The 20,281-nt window shown below is 30.8% G+C and overlaps 1 pseudogene; it reads left to right on the top strand.

Annotated features, from left to right (window-relative positions):
- Positions 1-10,933: 10,933 nt before the first annotated feature.
- Positions 10,934-13,344, top strand: LOC123015563 (annotated as a pseudogene).
- Positions 13,345-20,281: the final 6,937 nt, after the last annotated feature.

Here is a 20,281-nt window from a genome sequence, read left to right as displayed (position 1 = left end):
GTTGTCTCTTTCTTGTCCCTTTCGCTTTTTCAGCATTTTCTGGAGAGGTACAAGGTATATTATCAGCATTCGACATTTTGCACTATAAACTACACTAGTTATTCACCAGTTAAATCAATCCACACTTGTGAAATCTTAACACAAATTCCGAAACTGACGCGTGACGTTTGTTATGATTTTATTGCAAAGCGTCCTGAATATTGAGGTGATTTACTTGATTATTCGTGTGTTGCTCTTTTCGTTCCATCTGAATCGTTTGCAGATAAAATAGTATATGTTATTTGGAGTAAAAGTGAGTTTATGTGGCTCAGCTGAATCCATTTGCCTCACTCCGTTCGGCAAAATGAACGTTCAGCTTCGCCACATAAACAATCACTTTTACTCCTAATAACATAATCTACTATTAATATCATTACTTTATTATTTAGGCCCAAAAACACGTTTAACACTATTTAAGAGCCTGTTAATAGCATAAAAAATCAATAATGTAACGACAAATATAAATTAAAAATAGTATATTACAGTAGGAGTGGAGAAACTAAAAGATTCACCCATGCGTGTGTCGGATTTACACACGAGGCGAAGCCGAGTGTGGAATAATACACAAGTGGTTGAATTAGTTTCTCACGAGTGCTGTATAGCGTTTTTTCAATCCTGCCAGTGAATTTCGGAACACAATTGAAATTTTATAATAATTATAAATATAATAATTTTCAAAAACTGACTAACTGCCTTTATTATTCCGACATCAGAATTAAACAGTACGAATAACAGTATGTATGAAAACTGAGAATATGATATGAATGAGAACGAACTACAAAATCCTCATCTATCAAATATATAGGGCTATTCACATAAAATTTCGACCCTGAAATTGTTCAAAAAACAACACACAATACATTTAGATATTTATGGTAAGAATTCAAAAAAAAATGATAACTAAAAAATTGAATCTAATAGGTAGGACATTTGTTAGTTTCTTTTTGAAGGGCGTGTTATCTTCACATTAGCAACACTGACGTGCCTGACATATTGACAGGTATACAGGATGCGCCAGAACTCGCGCCCTAGAGAAATATGCCATGTAAGGTACGATACCAAAAACATGGAAAAAATTTAAAAAAAAATTCTAATCTATAAAAATTTCGCTGAGAGTTTAAATTTTGCACTTTGACTCTATTTATTTCTGTTGGAAAAATAATTTCCAATTTTTTTTCCTACGGGCTATTAGAAGAGGAAACAAAGAAGCTTTATGCTAAATTGTAACTCTGTTTAATGTCATTTGTGACTTTTATTGGCAAAATATGTGTACTTTTACTATACAAGGTTATTCTTTTAGCGCCTATATTCGAAACTTTTTAACTTCTAATGCAGATAGAAATTTTGTACACAACCCAAATCGGCCAGTCTAAGTGCAATTAAATTATTTTCAAAATGGCAGAACTTCCGGAACTGCGAGAAATTGGCGCCAACTTTGAAATTTTAAATGGTAACCACTTATTTTTATTGCATTTTTGAATTCTCCTCTTTAAACCAAGTAAAATGTACCTAGTTGTTGGTACTTATCTGTCATAGTTTTTGACATTTGTCAATTTTTTGGTCAAAATTTTCATTTGCAGAGGTTCATTTAAAACATCACAGGTCTTGAATAATTTTTCTTGCATTTGATAACCAAAGGTTCGAAGAGTTTCTTAAAATTTTCAAAATTGTCCATAAGAAAATCCAAACTTAAGGCTGTCCGGGAGTGAACGGGCAAGTCGGTTTTCAGTACTTATTATTCTTTTTCAAAAGCAACCAGTAATACACCCTAGGCAGGGTCCAAACTCAGTCTTTACCTGCGTTCATGGGTTGGGTTAGTAAGGGTAATAAATTGTAATAAAAGTAAAAGATCAGTTCGCTAATATTTTTATGCTTTGAATTTGTGGAAGTTGCTCCAGAAATTTCTTAGAAAGCTAAATATTGTTTTGACTTTTGGATCTTAAAAAAAAATCTAATCATAATTATTCCTATCTACTTGATAGGTTGTACATATTTACTAATTAGAAAGCTCACAGGTTCCATTTTCAATGGAAATTAAATTTTTGTATGGAGTAACAAGACATATAATTCCATAAATTAAAATTTTTACAATCGGAAAAATTACAAACTTATGCAATTGTGGACTCAAAATTTTAGACATCAAGATATGTCAGTTCAAAAAATATCAACGTAAGCCACGCTTTAGTGTCATTATGATTGACGTTTGGATCTAAAACTTTAGGACTTTTAGAAAGATTTAGTTGAAATTTATTTTTGGCGTCGATTTCATAATACATACAATAAAGGCAGCAGTTGCAGTACGTTTTTTATATAGTTATTATTTTTTTATTTTGAATTCTTGTCATTTTTATTCAGCTGTCAGCATAAAAACTACAAAAATCAAAAAAAAAGTTGCACATAAAGTCAGTTTTATATTTTATGTCAACCGAATGACAAATCGTCCAAAATTCCGTGTCCGTACATCTAAATATCAAATTTACAATGCGCACTATAAAATTCATATTCTTTGGAGGGGCATTTATGATTTTTTTTTAGCTAGGTTTTTTTAGTTTAAAAGTGTCCTTGTTTTCCATTACAATTTTTTGCCATTGACAACATTTATGGGTACCACTAACTAACATTTATAGTTATGTCTTATAAAAAAAAAAGATTGTGATAGGCCGAATCTATTTTATGAAGAACAACGATAAATTAAAAAATAAAAACGATCTCTTCAATATTTTTTTTTCATAGTTGCCCCGCTAAAAAATTATTTGTTTAAGACTTGGGACTTCTGGCGAGCATTTGTTTAAAAGTAATATGTTTTTTTATACGCTCTCGAAACAAGCTGAGTCTTAGCTGGACCCAATAAAATAGTATGAAAATGGTTATATTAGGTACTCAATACCCAAAATATAGTTTTTCAGAACGAATAAGAAGTCAATTTAGTTACTATTGTGGCGAAATTTGTTTAATTAATAATAGGTGTAAATTTGTTGTATAATAAATTATTTTGTCTGATTATTGTTGCTATTTATTAAAACTCTCATAGATAATAAATAATCTTAGATCCCCACAAGGCACACATTTTTTCGAAAAAAAAATGGTCAGGTCTACTAAACTCGGGAGATTCGATAGAAGTACAATTCCAACGAAATTAACTTGTTTTCTCATTTCACGTCAAATGTTTCTGCTTCTAGTTTTCTAATAATAATAACTGAAAATTATTATGCTAATTACATGATAAATATGACCATAATCCGTCCTTTGCTTGGACAGGTAAAGACCCTCGATCCTCCACAGAAGCGGCACTGACAACGCCTCTAGTGGTAAAAGCAATCAACTAGAATGCACTTTTGGGCAAAATATATTTATTAATAATTTAAAAACAATAGTGTTTTATTATATGGTGTTTGTTGAATTACTGTTTATTGCTTGAAGGTGTGTAGGTAGAGAAGAGGCTTATTTTCCTATTTGCTGTTTCTAAATAAATTTAAATTTGAAGTACTAAATGCGGGGGAATGCGACTTTGATTTCATATAATTCTAAAGGTAAATATTTACATTGTTTGAAAAAGGCTGTAAATCAAAAAAGTCCGGGATATTATACTACTAAATATGTAAATGCACAACAAAAAATAAAAGCAAATAATTTAAAACGAAAATTAAATAAAAATAATGACAACAATCTAGTAAACAGAAGAAAAATTACTGAAGAAGCGGATGGTGATTATGGTTGTGTTGTGCAAAGATGTTTTGAAAGTAATTAATAAAACTCCTGAAGAAATTCAGATAATTTTTAATCAAACAATTTTATTACCATCACTATTTACCAGCTTATGCTGAAATGTGTTTAAAAAATAGTTGCTCTATGTAAAGTACCTCCGCTTGTAACTTGTAACGTTAGTGTTTTTTATTCCATTTGTTACTGTGATAAGTGCTAAATAAATAAATAAATAATTCAGCCCTACAAGGTTCCTGCTTTCCGGTCGCTAGATCGGAGAGTACCCTGATTTCCGATCGCTAAATCGGAGAGTGCCCTGCTTTCCGATCACTAGATTGCAGAGTACAAGTCACAAATCGACAGTAATAAATGATAATAAGTAATTGTCAAAAAATTAGTACTTTGTGAAGTACTTTTGTCTCTCAAAATGTTTTTATTTCTTTTAACTTTTTGTAATACACATAATTCCTAAGCACAAACCGTCCTTAGTGAAATTAATATAAATATCAAGTTTTTTTTAGGATTACGTATTGGACTTAGTGCCTTTATATTAAACCTATCAATTTTTTAATTTATTTTTAAATAGATGAATAATTAAAAAATTGAAGTTTTGAAATGAACTAACAATTCTCTTCTTGAGGGGTGCAGATGCATATCTTTGCGTGGAACTAACGAAATAAAACGATCATGTTTGTGGGTTACACCCTGCGATGAGGCCCTATTCTAAAATTTATTACTTTATTACCAGTAGGTACCCGGGTCGTATCTATCGGCCTTTCAAATTTGCTGTCGTTGAAGGAGATATGAACACCGATGAGTGCAACAGTGATAGCCGGCTGACGCATAGAAAATCGGTTAAAAATGACGAATTGCAATGTTGTATGACACAAAAAAATTAAACATACAACTGCAGTTCAGGATTTACCGTTATCTTCTACGATGAAGAGCCTTAAGTGTTGTAAATCTGACAACAAGAGCGCCTTGGAAAATACGATGACAGATTTAGATTCCTTGTAAGAAAGTGCCTTAAGCAAGTCCTAGTTAAAAACGTCTAGGTCTTTTAGTTTTCGCTTAAAAAAATATAAACAAAAATTACAAGTTTCCGTTTTTTTCCAATAATTCAGAAACTAAAAATGTCACATTAAATTTTCTTTCAGATAATTGTTCAGCATAAAAAAGCGCAACTTTGCCCTAATTTAACCTACCTCGTATCTCTTATAATAACTGAGATCCCCACGATGGAGCTCGAAAAACGAACACCCTGTATAAAGTTTTTCTTTTAATTTCATCTTATCTTACTTGAAATTTTTCTCTGGGGAGCGAGTTCTGGCGCACCCTGTATAGGGGTGAACAGAAAAAATGTTTAAAAAATATTATCTGTCAAAAAATTTTGACATATTTTTTGACATTTGACATTTTTTTATGTCTATTTAATGATATTGATGATCTTGTATATATTTTTTTACAATTATTTAGTAAAGGTACAAAAATGTTGCCAATAAAAGCCACAAATAACATTACAAGTTACAATTTAGGATAAGGCTTCTTTGTTTCCTCTTTTAGCCTGTAGCAAAAAAACTTAGAAAATTACTTTTCCAACAGAAATAAATAGAGTCAAGGTGCAAAATTTAAACTTTCATAACTTCGAAACTTTTATAGATATTTTTTTTTTAATATTTTTTCCATGTTCCTGGTATCTTACCTCATATGGCATTTTTCTCTGGGGCGCGAGTTCTGGTGCACTCTGTATAGTGTCAAACCTCCTTTGTCAGAAATAAACCGTTTCACGCTTAAACAACACTGGAAAATATTGAAAAATTATTTCCAAAGTGAGAGCTGTGTTGCAAAAACTGTGCGAAAGTTGAGAAAAATTTTTGGTGGAAATGCGAATTTGACGCTGTTAGACTGTTTTTTATATGGAAATGTTAAAGACCGTTGTTACTCAACGATCCACAAACAATTGACGCACTTAAAGAAAAAAAAACATCCATCGAGCTATTCGTGTAATACTCACAAATAATCGACAATGTAAGGCAAAATTGGGTTAAGAAAATGGGCTAGTGCCAAGCCAGCCGCGGCAGCCATTTAACTGAAATAGTTTTTCATAAATAATCGAAAGGTGTACTCTACTGAACAAAGCAACAATCATTCAAAAATATTCAACAGTGTAGTTTTAATAACAATCTTAAAGAGAAACCAACAGATGGCCCACCCTATACAGTGGCCTTGATAAATTTACATGTTTATATTTCATTTTATACGTTTATACCTATGTATTTGATCAATTTTTTTATTTAATGTCTTTGCAAAAATGTACAGAAACAATAAAAACACAGATATGATCTTAATTTACAGAGAATGTAAAAAATGCAGTAGTTGCAGCAAATTTGTATGTTTTGCGATATCCCCACAGAAGAGCTCTAGATGATCGAATATTTAAGCAATTAGAACTTCTCGGAAAAATTATGTTAAACATCTTGAATTAAAATTTTGGTTAACCATGTTTTAAGCATCAAAATAATGAATAAAAATGTATCTTTCATTCATTATAATAGGAGAAATATTGTCCAAGAACGTCTTATCTAGGAGACTCTGTATAAAGAACAAATATTATAAAAATTGTAGATGTTTGTTTCTGTAGCAAAGGCATTTAGAAGTCAACTGTTAATTAATTTCATCTGAGTGGAATGATAATCAATTAATTCACATAAAAACAAAAGTGTGTATTAACGACTTACAATGTTTATAGATTCTGAGAAAACTCAACGTTTTGTTTGAACAAAACCAAAATTTTATGAAGCCAAATCTTCAAGTAGATTTTACAAAGTGACAGACATTAAACTTTTCAAAATTGTAACACTCAAAACTACATATAATAATAATATTAGCTATTGGTGCGAGTAAGTCCGTTGACCAAATTACTTATAATTATTCATACACAGGTACCAAATTCTACAAATTTGTTACTTATTCAATAGCAATTTTATCAAATATTCCAGTTGCATAAGCTAGGTATTAACAAAATAGTAATGTAAATCTAGAAATATTTAAAAACAAAGTTAATCACTTTATGAATAATCACCTTATGGTAAACTAATTCTTAATAAACAAATGCTTGTGACAAAAACTAAATGAGTATAATCCATTTACCGATCTTTCTATATAATAAAAAAAAATAGAAACACAAAAAAAAAAATACGAACAGTAATTTCGCAAAACCCAAAATTGGCAAGTAAGTTCAGGACTCGTGTTTGGTAAATACCAAGGTCGCAGGAAGTAAACATTTGTTTTCACTTTGACCACCCGCTATTTCTACCTGAATGCCTTCAAACATAAGTGATAACTAACTCTTGTCACTGAGAATAGTAAATGAAAAAATGACGCATGTATCTCACAGAAAATCCCTCGGACTTAATTACTTACATAAATAAAAGTGGACCAGTCGATCATCTTTTGAAAGAGTAGCGAAGGAGGTGAATCGGTTATATCAGACATGCCCTTCAAAGAACCACAAAAACTGCTTGATTCTGGTATCAAACCAATATCACCATTTAACCTAAACAAAAAACATTGTAAAAAACGAAAAAAAATCGGTGATTATAACTTACTCTCTTTCATCCTCCCATTCATTGAAATATGATCTGTTGTTGTCATCTGAGCATGATTGTTCATCCTGTTAAAATTGAATAAAACCGATTAATTTCTTTGGTTATCAAAGTAATTCTACGTATACTAACCTCGTAAACGTAATATGTGGAAAAATGTTCCTCTAAATTTAAGAGACCCGTATCCATATTTGCGGTCAATAACACTGCCACTCACCGAAATTGCTAATAAATAAGAAACTGCCCTAACAGTGTGGTCTAAACAAAACTTTCCTTACAGTATTGTTTTTTACATAAAACTACATGCAATTATTCAGGTTATTTACGTAATAATAAGCTTTTAATAGTTCACGATGATTATAGGTTATGAACACCAGCTTACATATTTTTATTAACACCTTTTGTTTTTAACAGTACACTTTGATTATTTTTAATGAAATCGAAGCACGTATAGTCCCGCTACGGTATTTACATGTTTTCAATGCTGTTTAACACAAACTTTAATAAATATTTGGGTAAAAAGCACAACAATGTACACGTGAGCGACTAACCACACCGCAAATGTCTCCAAGTCGGCAAATGTCGCTTCCACGTGATCGTCGATCATTGATTTAAACCACAGATTTAAACCGGCTGAGCGACCAATATTTTCAGTACTCGCCAACAGGTGGCACACAAATATTTAAAATTTTTAATTTTATAGAAAAACTCCTCCAATGTGCAGTATATCACAATTTTTCTATGTGACTAAAATTTTAAATAAAAAGTATCTATTTTTATTGCAATTTTCAAATTTGCCTTTTCAAACTAAAAGTAAAACGAACCCAGTTGTTGGTACTTAAAGTAAGTACTAGATTATTGGTACTTATCTGCCATTGTTTTTGTCATTTGTAAATTTTTTTGTCGTAATTTTTATTTGCAGAAGTCTATAGGAGAAAATCAGCAAAGTAGCTGACCTCTGGTGTCTGGCTTGGAACTATCCAAATGGGGAAAACATATTTTGACAATATCAGTTTTCCATTTTTGTTAATTTGACAAGTCAGTGTAAACGTGAGTACTTGCTAGCGTTTTTGCTTACCACTTCATTGCAGAAACTGTGTGGGAGGGTCTATTTCGATGCATTACTTTCTAAAATGAAGATTTCAACTTTTGGCATTATTACTTTAAATAAAAAAATACTCCTACAAAACGTTAGGTGACAGATTAAATAAAACTTTTAAGTTGTCACAAAATTCCGTGAAAAAGTTGCCTCACCGTCGTCTAAGCTACGCGCCAAAATTAGGAAAAGAGACATCTGGCACATCAACTGTAAACTATTCAAATGGGGAAAACATTGATGTTTTAGTTCCATCTATTGGCGGCTGATTTTCTCCTATTCAAAAAATTACAGCTAGTGAACTTTTTGCAATAAGTAAATTTTTTATTTTTTTTTGCTTTGGATAACTGAATGTATGAAAATTTCAAGGTTAATCTGATTTTTTGAAAATAGTTACAGCTATAACTCAGTTTTTTTTTTTAATAGCATAACCCTATCGAGCGATCAAGATAATTTGTAATCGAGAACTAGACCTTTTTGACTAGGACGTTCTTAAGGCACTTTTTACAAGGAATCTAAATCTGTCATCGTATTTTTCAAAGCGCTCTTTAGAGAGTTACAACACTCAACTTTGAATTTTCTTATGGATTTGATTTCTGTACTTTTGAAAAGTCTTTTTGTTCCTGATTACAACGATGTATCACACGATATCGTACATCGTACTATATCGTATCATCCATCTATTAAGTTCGTTTAATGTTACACATTTTATGATAATTAGGGAAACCATATTACAAACATAATACCTTCGATACGTTACATACAAACTCATAGTGATATTCGTTTTATTTAACACTCGTTCCGCTGCGCTTCGCTCGTGCCTAATAAAACTCATGTCTAAAGTGGTGTTTATAACACTTGTTACAGTTGGAGACAAAATACTTTGGTCGTCACTTTTGTGACACTTTAATGTAATTCAAGCTTTAACGTTAAAATGAATGACAATTTCAAATTATTGACAGCTATTATATTTTCCTATCAAAAATATGTACATACAACTTGTCAACTATGATTGAAAGTAGCTAAAAATAAGGTTAACAGTCCTAAAGCATGCTTTACAATTTAATGTCACTCAAGTGACATTAACGACCAAAGTATTTTGTCTCCAACTGTACATAATAAACTATGATGGCCTTGACAACTGTAATTGACATATTGACACATTTTTGACAGCTATGATATGTGATTTTTACAAGACATTTGTGCAGTTTCGCGCTCGCAGTGCTATAATAGTATATTAAAGAACAAGTTTTATAAGGGTTGATTTGGCGCACGAATCCCAAGTTAGAAAACGAGCCGTAGGAGAGTTTTCTATGGGATACGTGCGCCAATGCCATTATAAAAGGAGTATTTTATGCTGTTTTTTCTAATTTGCGCCCCATTTTCTCTTTTTTAATAAAAAAAATATTTTTGCCGTCTAGAGAATTTTGTGTTATTTGGTATCGGTTGGTGACACTCGGCGCCCACCTGATTTTTTGAATCATTTCTGACGGCTGTCATTAGGAATAAAATTTACAAATCATTAGTTATTAGTGTTACAACATAAGAATAATAAATAAAATATAAGCCAACACAATTTAATTTGCACTCCGCCCGAAATTCACGAAATTGCCAAAGCAACAACGCAAAATTTGTTACCTGACAAGTCAGAAGCGGCATACAAAAACTAAATAACCCTAAATTCATTAAAGTACAGTGTGCTTTTAAAGATAGCCATAAACGACTCATACTGAGCGAAATTAATAAACGTATTATAAATGCAAATTATAAAAAATAATAAGAAAATTTTAGGATTTCAGAGACTCCGAAAAAAAGTACTTCATATAGGTGTATATCTCGTGCCATAGCTATCGCCCCTTCTGTCACTTTTCACAGACTGTATGAAGTGGTGAAACCTTCTGATCCAAAATTTGTCACTGGGGTTCTGTTGTAACACAGATTCTTCTTTTACACAGAAATCAAATGATCTAGGTACTTCACCACAAAAAACTCAGTTGCGACGTTGCCAGTGTGGCGATAGCAATAGACGTATGTTTGTGTAATAATATGTTTCCAGAAACCTAGTCTTTTAGTATCGATATCAGTCATTTGTGTTGGTAACAATACACAACCTAAGCCATTAGTGTCATTTTTTGAGAATTTATTTTTAATTTGAGTTTGATAACAGTAAAATAACTTATAAAAAAGAAAAGTGTATTATTATTCTATTAATTCTATTATTAACTAATTCTATTATTATTATTATTCTATTAATGACAATGTGAATAAATTGTTTTTATTTGCCTTGTTCTTTTATTTATTACAACTGGTTATCTTTTTAATAGTTTAATGGTATTATTATTTATTGTTATAAAAAACAATTGAATTGTACCTTAAAGTACAGAATAGGAAATTAGAATTGATTTTCCCTGTAACCTCCTGCTTAAACTGTTTGTAGTATTTTTGAAGTATGACACACAATTTAAACATTCATTGACCAAATTTTGTTTTTTAATTACAGCAGTTAGAAAGAAAAAATAATGTAGAATTAGTATATCTTCTCTTCATGTCTTTGCTTCTGTTACTTTTACAAAATATTTTAAAAAGGTAAGACTACTGTCTACATTACTTCAAATACCCGTTTTCTTCAAGATATTTGTATGCACCATTAATGAAGATGAAGAAAAGTTTAAAATCCAACAATGCTTTTGTTTCTAATTCGATTATTGAAAAGGCGTACTTAAAATCAAAAATTTGGGACACAAAAATGGTAGATATCCTGTTTTTTTTTGCTTAATAAATATTAATTACATTACTTATAGATTAAAGGTTTGGCTAAGCGGTCATACACATCCCCTAAAGAAGTTAAGATGTGGTTAAAATTAAGAAATACACAAAAGTACTATTTTAAAAAAATTTCTTCAAGTTTGTGGAGACTGATTTATCACTCTACCGTGGTTGCGTATGGTACTGTGGTTTTTTGGGATAAACCATGGTTTTGGGATATTGAGGAATGTTGGTAAAAATACCATTAGATGAAAATTATTTTCTGTAAAATTCTTGTAGGATAGACATCTACAACCAAAAGGTCACAAATGATGTTTGGTGGTTTTTCATGATATCCTGGGCTTACATATGCTGCTCATTTTTAGCAATCGATTATTTAGATATTAGGAAAACTGAGTTTTTTCTGATGTTGACACATCATGTTGTTCTTTTTGGAATAATGTGGATGAGTTGGAAGGACAATATGATATATTTCTGCAACCTTGGACTATTGTGTCATGACTATGCAGATATATTTCTACAGGTTTAACTACTTTTCAAAAGTAAGCGTCATATTTTCAATTTTTAATTATTTTAGGTTTGCAAATTAACAAAATATCTAAACCATGAACTTGTTTCCCGAATATTTTTCTTAATTTTTTTTCTTGTGTGGGTTATTACAAGATTGGGAATTTTTCCATTTTACATAATTAAAAGGTAGTTACGTTTTATTTAGTGAGTACACCATCTTAATTAAGTGTGAATTATGCCAAATTCGGTACAAATCGAATTCTCCAGTAAATAGTAATTGATTTATATAAAAAACACAGCGTTTTGGATGAAATTCATTTTTAGCATCCAATCCAACTTTCAATTATTTATTTAATTATTATATAATTAAACTAAGAAAATATTCTTTATCTACAATCACTCTATAAAGAGACTTTATTCCATACTTTAGATGCGTATCAAGTACCACTTAATCCACTAGTGGAATAAAGTAACTTTATTCCACTGTTAGTAACCAGCGCACCGCGTAATAGCTTACTGCGTTTAACCGAAAGCACATTTGGAGTGACGTTTAAATGTCAGTTTAACTTTTAATTAAATTTGGAATAATTTCGGTCTGTGATTGTGGATAAAACTTTATATTGCAGTCGTTTGTTAGGCGCGTTTTATCCACTTAAGACATTCCACGCATTCTTGCGTGGATAAAACGCTACCTAACACACTCATAAAATAAATATCTATTGTTCACTCAAACCAAAATAGACTTTATAATAATGCGATTTTAATTTTTCACAAAAACATTAGTTTTTTTTCTTGACTGTGTTGAAATAGTTATACAGGGTGTTTACGGTCTTGAGGTTGAAATTTAAATGCGATGATATTCAGCTATATAAAACAAAAATTCACATTGTTAAAGGAAATTATTCATTTTACACTATTTGTTTGAGAACTGCTGCTTCGGCTGTAACAATGGCCATTAGTATGATTACCTTGTGTTTCACCGTAAACCATAAGGACGACAACCAATTTATTATTTTAATATTTTGCCATACATGTTCATAAATTTGGAGAAAAATTAAGAAAAACGAATCAAACCTATTGAAAACCATTCGCTGAAAGAGATTAAACAGAAGATCTTCGAATTTTGATAAAAACTAAAGCAAAAGCAAATTAAATGATGACAGTGTCAAAACTATGAAGTGACTTTTCTCTTTCATTGTCATGGATACGATTTTTTAATCTGTTGCAACAATACAATTTTATCTGAACAAGGAAATAATTCCAGTGACCCTCAAACCGTGTACCAATATTTTGGAGTTAAATAACATTCTTGATAATAACAATTGTGTGAGTGTTTTTTCTCGGTTACAGTATTTCTGTACACTTCTATTACTAGGTCAAATTTCAACTCCAAGACTGTAAACACCCTGTATAATTTAATCTGCTTTTTTTAGTTTTGTTACAGATTTTCCACGTGTTGAGCCTATCTGGACTACTTATTTTTATTATTATGCAGCTACTATTTCCTTATGTCTTATTCACATTCTACATTGTTTATGGACATATTCTATATTAAAAGCAGCATCAAAAGTGTTGACATGCAATTCTATAGTTGAGGACCCCACATCAGATAAAGAAAATGATTAAACGTCATTTCTAATTTAAAAGTACAAAGTGATCCAGAAAACTGAGTCTGTTGGTAACAAATTTGAAAGTATTTTTGTTAATAATTTGAAACACTGCAACCGGATTCGGTTTTGCTTGACAAATACTTGACGTACAACCCCTTAAGATTGTTGAATTGTTGTTAAACAAAAGCGTACTCCAATGGTAAGCTTTAAAAATTAGAGTCAGGATTGCCAACAGATGGATTACTTTGTATTTAAATAGCAACCATTACTAAATTACTGCATTCTGCATAGCTTATATAAAAATAAATAGTTTTAACCATCACTGTCTTGATAGAATAATTTTTTTCTCGTCTGGGCATTTTTTGAGTTCATCCGATTCCCGTTGGCATTTTAATCTGGGAAAATTTTTTGGTTGTTTTCCTGCTGCACTCTTTCTTCCCAGTTTTTATTAGTTGCGTTATTTTTCGTTAATAATTAATAATAATTCAGTTTTTCTTTAGCAACCACCGTAACTAAAAAAAAAACTCGGCATCACTGCTGCGATGCAACAGCATTTTACGAAATGCTCAGGCAGATATGATATAAGGCGGTGCTTGTACCAATTTTTGTCATTCCCTAATATACCCTCTTGTCAAAATTACACAGGAAAACCACATTTTTTAATAAAAAGATGAACTTTCAAAATAACATTACCTACCAAAATCTTATGCTCGCCATTGTACGTTTGAAAAATTTAGTTTATTAAATTCAAATCGAAGTAGGTAATTGTTGATATGTCATTAATTAAATTTGACAGGGTTATCAATTCTAGGGGAAGGAGGGGTAAGACGGGGTAGCGAGGTAAGATGGGGACCCACTATATCTCAAAAACAGAAACAGATTTGATAAACTGTTAACGTCATTTTGTAGAAGTATCTCAAAACTTTTCACTGCGGCAAAAGCGAGAACCTGAGCATAACACATAATGATGCTGTGTGTAAAAAATGATTTTTTAATTATTTGATGTTATTTTTCTATTGTGCTTCGAACGGGACTGTCAGATATGTATTTCCGATGTGATGTAAACAACATCGTTTCATTGCAATCCCTGTACTTTAAACTTGATTTTAGACTAGTTATTTAAACGATTACTTGTCCATTTATAAAATGAATTATTATTTTTTAACTACAAGATCCCGTTGGGGCAAAATGGGGTACGGGGCATATCAATTGGCGTCATCCAGAAATAAGTCTTCGGAAACCAGAAAATACTTCTGCTGCTGGACTTGCGGGATTTAATAGAGAGTCGGTGGGAAAGTTTTTTGAACTCTTAGGAAAAGCTCTGGATAATTATAAATTTACTCCAGATAAAATTTATAATTGTGATGAAACTGGATTATTTATTGTGCCCAAATCGAGATCCAAGATAATTGCTACAGCAGCTAAGTGGGCACATTGCGGCTGCGCTGGCGTCGATGACGACGATGAAGACGCAGTCTTTAAAACTGTAGTACCCCATCTTGCTCAATGGGGAACTCCATTTTACCCCAAGGGTGGGGCAAGATGGGGTAAAAGTGTTTTTGTCTCTTTTAATCGTTATTTAAAAAAATAATAATTTTTGTTATTTTTTTTATTATAATAATAATAATAGAGAGAAGACTGATTAAGTTGATAAATAGAGTTTCGAACTTCTATGATGTCTATTTAGTTTTTTATTCGACTTAAAACGTTAAGGTCCCCGTCTTGCCCCTCCTTCCCCTACTTTTATTCCATTGAATTCAAAATGTAGGTACTCAAACGACAAAAAAACTGACATGATTTTGACAACTGAAGAATGCCACAAATTTTAATAATTTTTAAAAATCAAGTATGCCTTGAAAATTTTGAAAAAACCTATTATTCTGTTGAATAACAAAGTGCCTTTTATGTGGCAAATACGGCAAAAAATTATTAAAAAAGTTTTTAAAATCAACAGTTAGGCCCGTATACCAGATTCGAAAATAATCATTTATTTAATTAAATTAAACTGAGTAGAATCAAAGGCTACTACGAGTAAAAGTTTCGAAAATTAAACCACTTTTAATTGAAAAACGAATCTACAAAAAAAAATTTGACAGTTCACTATTTTCCTTTCCGAAGATGTTTTAAAAAGTAGAGGGTGTCATTTAAAATTTTAAAGTAAGGGTAGCTAACGACTAAGGGATGAATCACAAAATGTATTTTATGTTTTTTTTGAACTCTCCAATCGCTATCCAACTCATCATATTTTCTATTTAAATATTTTTTTGAGTTGAATCAAAGGCTACTAGGACTAAAAATTTCAAAAATTAAACCACCCCTAATTGAAAAATAAATCGCCAAATTTTTTTTTGACATTTAGATACGTTCATTTTTTCCCTTTCCGAAAATGTGTTAAAAAGTAAGGAGTCTCATTTAAAATTTAAAAGTAGGGGTGGCTAGGGACTAGGGAATGAAACTTAAAATGTACCTAATTAATGTTGGTTTTGAACTTCCCCCTCGCGATCCTAATCCACCTGTTTTTTACATTTACTCAATGTCAAAAGTTATTGAGACTGGCTCCTTTTGAAATGAAAGCCCTGATGTATAAAGACTTTGACCGACTTCAGACGCAACCCAAAATACATTCTCAGATGCGTTACTTGATGTACTGTTTGAAATTTTTTAAAGATATCTGCGATAGCTTTGAGAGTTTTTATAACTTGGCTTCCTACCATGCACCTTTGACGGTATACAGGCTGTTCGGTCCAAGTCGCCCCGGCCGATAACGCCTAAACTTTTTTGTTTCAAAAACTAAATTTTCAAATAATACTATTTATTCCATGTTTTCTTAGTAAATGCATCAAATTTTTTTGGCACATCCGGTGTAGCCGGAAATGCTACCAAATTTAGTTTTTCAAATGAAACACCTATGTTTTTTTCCCTCCAAACAACAATAATTGACATGAAAAATACGGTAAACCACTATTTATTACATTTTACTTTACATAATGCACTCAGAAAACAATTTAAATTTTTGAATTTTATTGCAAATTTTGCGGATTTTACTTGTCAAGGTATTTATGCAAAAAGCAATATGCTTGGATACCGTTTAATTGTTAGTTTCACAAAGCCTAATTTGTCAATAAATCTTATTGAGATCTTTAATAATGGATGATATTAATTACGACGAATTGGTAGATCAGCTTAAAGTGTTTTTTAAGTGCAATAAAAATAGAGCTGAAAGACAGTATAGAGAAAAAATACTCAAATAGAGTTCACCCAAATCGTTGGAAATTTAGTCAAATTGAAAAACAACTGAAACGAATAGGTTCGCTTCTTAAAAATAAAAAACGTGTGGTTCTTTGTGAAGAACAAGAAAATAGAAATCTGAATGTTCTGTTATCAGTCGAAGAAAATCCAAGAGTTTCCATAAGAGAACTCGCTCATTAGATTTGTCAAACCAACAATTAAACTGTATCCAAGTATTTTTTATATTCACACCCTTCCTTTGAAATTCTAAGATTTAAGATGATTTTTGATTGCATTGTGCTACGCAAAATGTAATAAATAGTGGATTACAGTATTTTTCATGTCAATTATTATTGTTTGGAGGAAAAAAACATAGGTGTTCCAAATGAAAAACTAAATTTGGTAGCATTTCCGGCAACACCGGATGTGCTAAAAAAATTTAATACATTAATTAAGAAAGCCAAGAATGAATATTATTACTTAAATATTTACTTTTTGAAAAAAAGAAGTAAGTTTAGGTGTTATCAGCCGGGGCGACTTGGACCGAACACGCTGTAGATTTTGCCACAGCATTTTTTGTGGTATTCTCCACATACCAAAGCCACGTTAGTTTTTTTGTCGTTTAAATACATTTCCAATTCAAGAGGAAATAAAAGTAGAATTGATGACACTGTCAAATTTAATGCATGACATATCAACAATCACTTTGATTTAAAATTAATAATCTTTGCAAACGCAACAAAATCCAAGTTATCTGTGAGAATGTATTTTAGGTTGCGTCTGAAAATCAGTTAGGGTACCATTCTGTATAGTAGACGACTAGATAACAATCATTTTAAGTATCATGCTGTAGATACTTGGACAAAAACTTATAAAAATATAGCATTATTCTTGTAGTTGATAAATTATTATTAGTTGCGCCTGTATTTATAAACTGAAAGAAAAATGGTGTTTTTTTTGTATACGCTCCCGAAAACAGCTGTTTTAGGGACTCATTTGAGTCTCTAAAATGAGTCTTTTCCGGACTCAATAAAATAATAAGCAAAATGATTATTTTAGGTACTCAGTCGTCAAAAACAGTTTTTCCGGACTAAAAAATTAAATTGGTTACTATGGTGGCGAAATTTTTTTAATTAATAAGAGGTGTGAATTCGTGTTTTGGGAGCTTTAACAAAAAATGTTGTTTGTAACACGTACCTAAAACGTTTTTGCGGACACATCTGCTATTCCAGACTCGGTTTCACCACGTCCGATTCGTCCGAAAAAACTTTAGGTAGGTACTTGTAACAAAGAGGTCCGTGGCAACACTAAAATAGTGCGTCCCTAAAACCATTCAAAACTAAAAAGTTGCAAACTAAAATGGGTCACTCCTAAAATAATTCAATGCTATAATCGTTCATTCTTAAAAACATTCAGCATTATAACAATTCACAATTAAAAACAAATTTTACTAAAATAATTCATTTATAAAAAACTATATTCCAAAACGTTGCAAAGCTAAAAACGGAGATCACTATAACCTTTCATCACTATAATTGGTCATGACTATAACTGGTCAAACTAAAATAATAGTTTAAGCAGCAACTCACAGATGTCGCCGTAATTAGTAGTGTTGTTTGGAATGTGTGCATAATACCGAAATTTCGAAATACCGAATTCCATAATACCGAAATAACAAAATTTGTTTTTATTTGACAAGACAATTTGTTGTAATATAGCAACACTGAGTCTGCCACCGCGAATAAAAGTAGAAACCCCATTTCAAGTCATTTCTATTTTTTTAATCGAAGAAAGTTTCAAAAGGTGTAAACTGGCAATCTAACCACAAAACAGGACATTTTTCTTTAATTCTCTCACTTGATCAGTCGTTTCCTCAAAAACTGAGTGGAAATAGAAACATTTATTCGACGGTTCGTTTAACTGGAGATATAAAGTAGATATACATACTTCGATTATTTAATATAGCGTTGTAATCAGAAAATTAAAAAAATATTTGTTCTTTTCCTGCAATAGTAAGTACTGAATACAATATAGGGCATTTGATTGTTCTTTTGAACAACCGAACAACTACTTAGTAGATCGTTAAAATAAATGTTCAGAGTTACTACAAATTATTTCGTTCTTTTATTATTCAAACAAAGTAATTCTTTCACAATTAGACAATATATGAAACACACATTTCCCGTTGTAACAACGCTTATCCAGCTCAAAGTGTCAAAAAGCTTTGACTACTGTTCATAAGAGTATAATTTATCTGAATTCCTATCACAAAAAGTATACTACAAGTAAACAAAAATTAATTATTAGAACAAAATAAATTAAACAGATAGATTCCTGCCTTATAAAAATATTCTAAACAATAACTTAATTTAAAACTCAAATAAATAGACATTTTTYAATATCATTACAAATACTTAAAAAAATWATAACTATTTATAATACTACAATATATGTACAGTCGAACAAAATGAAAATGACGCCTCAATAAAAAAGCCCCTGCTGGTTGCCCGACCCTTCTAACCGCAAGCAGGCAGGGTCGTAAATTATCGRATTGCAAATTTGACGTAGTTTCAAGATAAATTCCTTTAGGAACCGGTTTACAGAAAGCGAAATGAAAATTTAATTCAGAATTAAACTAATTCGAATTAAGTTGCCATTTATTTTGCATTGACAAACGTCGAGTTAATCGCRAATTAAAATATAATTGCGATTAACACGTTCTGTAAACCGGCCMTAAGTTTTCTATTAGTTTTGTATTTGTTATTGAAAACAAATCAAAATTATTTATTTAATTATACYAAGAAAAAAACGGTAAAATTATTTCAAATATTTTAGTTCTGCTACAAAAYTTATTTTTTGATAATTGTAATACTTTTAAATTAAATAAAAATGTTTACTTTTATAAATACACAATTTACAAGAAAACAAATTATTATTAATGTAATATATTTTTTTGATAAACTGTCAGGATTGCCAACATATTCAGTCATTGTGGATCACTTTGTATTTTAATTGATTTATAAAATAATTTTATTTTGAAAAACAGTTAAAAAAATTATAAAATAATGATTTGTTTTTTCGTCAATGTTTAATTAATGCACAATTTTCTTCAAGAAAAGGTTTGTTAAATTTTTCATTCAAAAAATTACATTTTCATTTAACTTGACCTTTGTCAATGCAAAATAAATGGCAACTTAATTCGAATTAGTTTAATTCTGATTTAAATTTTCATTTCGTTTTCTGTAAACCTGTAAAGGAATTTGTCTTGACACTACGTCAAGTTTGCAAATCCGATAATTTACGACCCTGCGGTTAGAAGGGTCGGCATCCAGCAGAGGCTGGTTGATTGAGGCGTCATTTTCATTTTGTTCGACTGTATATATATACAGGATGTTCCGCCTAAACCCCACTTTGGGAGTTGGAACAATCGTATTTATTTGAAAATTGGTACATAGCCATAAACCATTAAGTCCTCCTAAATGAAAATATTTTCAAGATGGCGGCACTTCCAGTTATACCGGAAGTCGGTCTCAACTTTCTTATTTTAAATGAAAAGCTATATTTTTTACTACGTTTTTGGATCAATCGGGTTATTTTAAGGGAGTTTTTATCAGCTTTCCCTATACCTACATTCTATCTGTCAAAAAATTTTGACATTTATTTTTTGACATTTGACATTTTTCTGTCTATTTAATGATACTGATGATTTTGTATATGTTTTTTTT

This window comes from Tribolium madens, unplaced genomic scaffold, assembly GCF_015345945.1.
Source record: "Tribolium madens isolate multiple individuals breed KSU strain unplaced genomic scaffold, Tmad_KSU_1.1 Scaffold_19;HRSCAF=116;Tcas5.2_LG9, whole genome shotgun sequence".
In the NCBI taxonomy this organism is placed as follows: domain Eukaryota; kingdom Metazoa; phylum Arthropoda; class Insecta; order Coleoptera; family Tenebrionidae; genus Tribolium; species Tribolium madens.
Note: the sequence above shows the minus strand (reverse complement) of the source record. Positions and strands in the feature narration are given on the sequence as shown.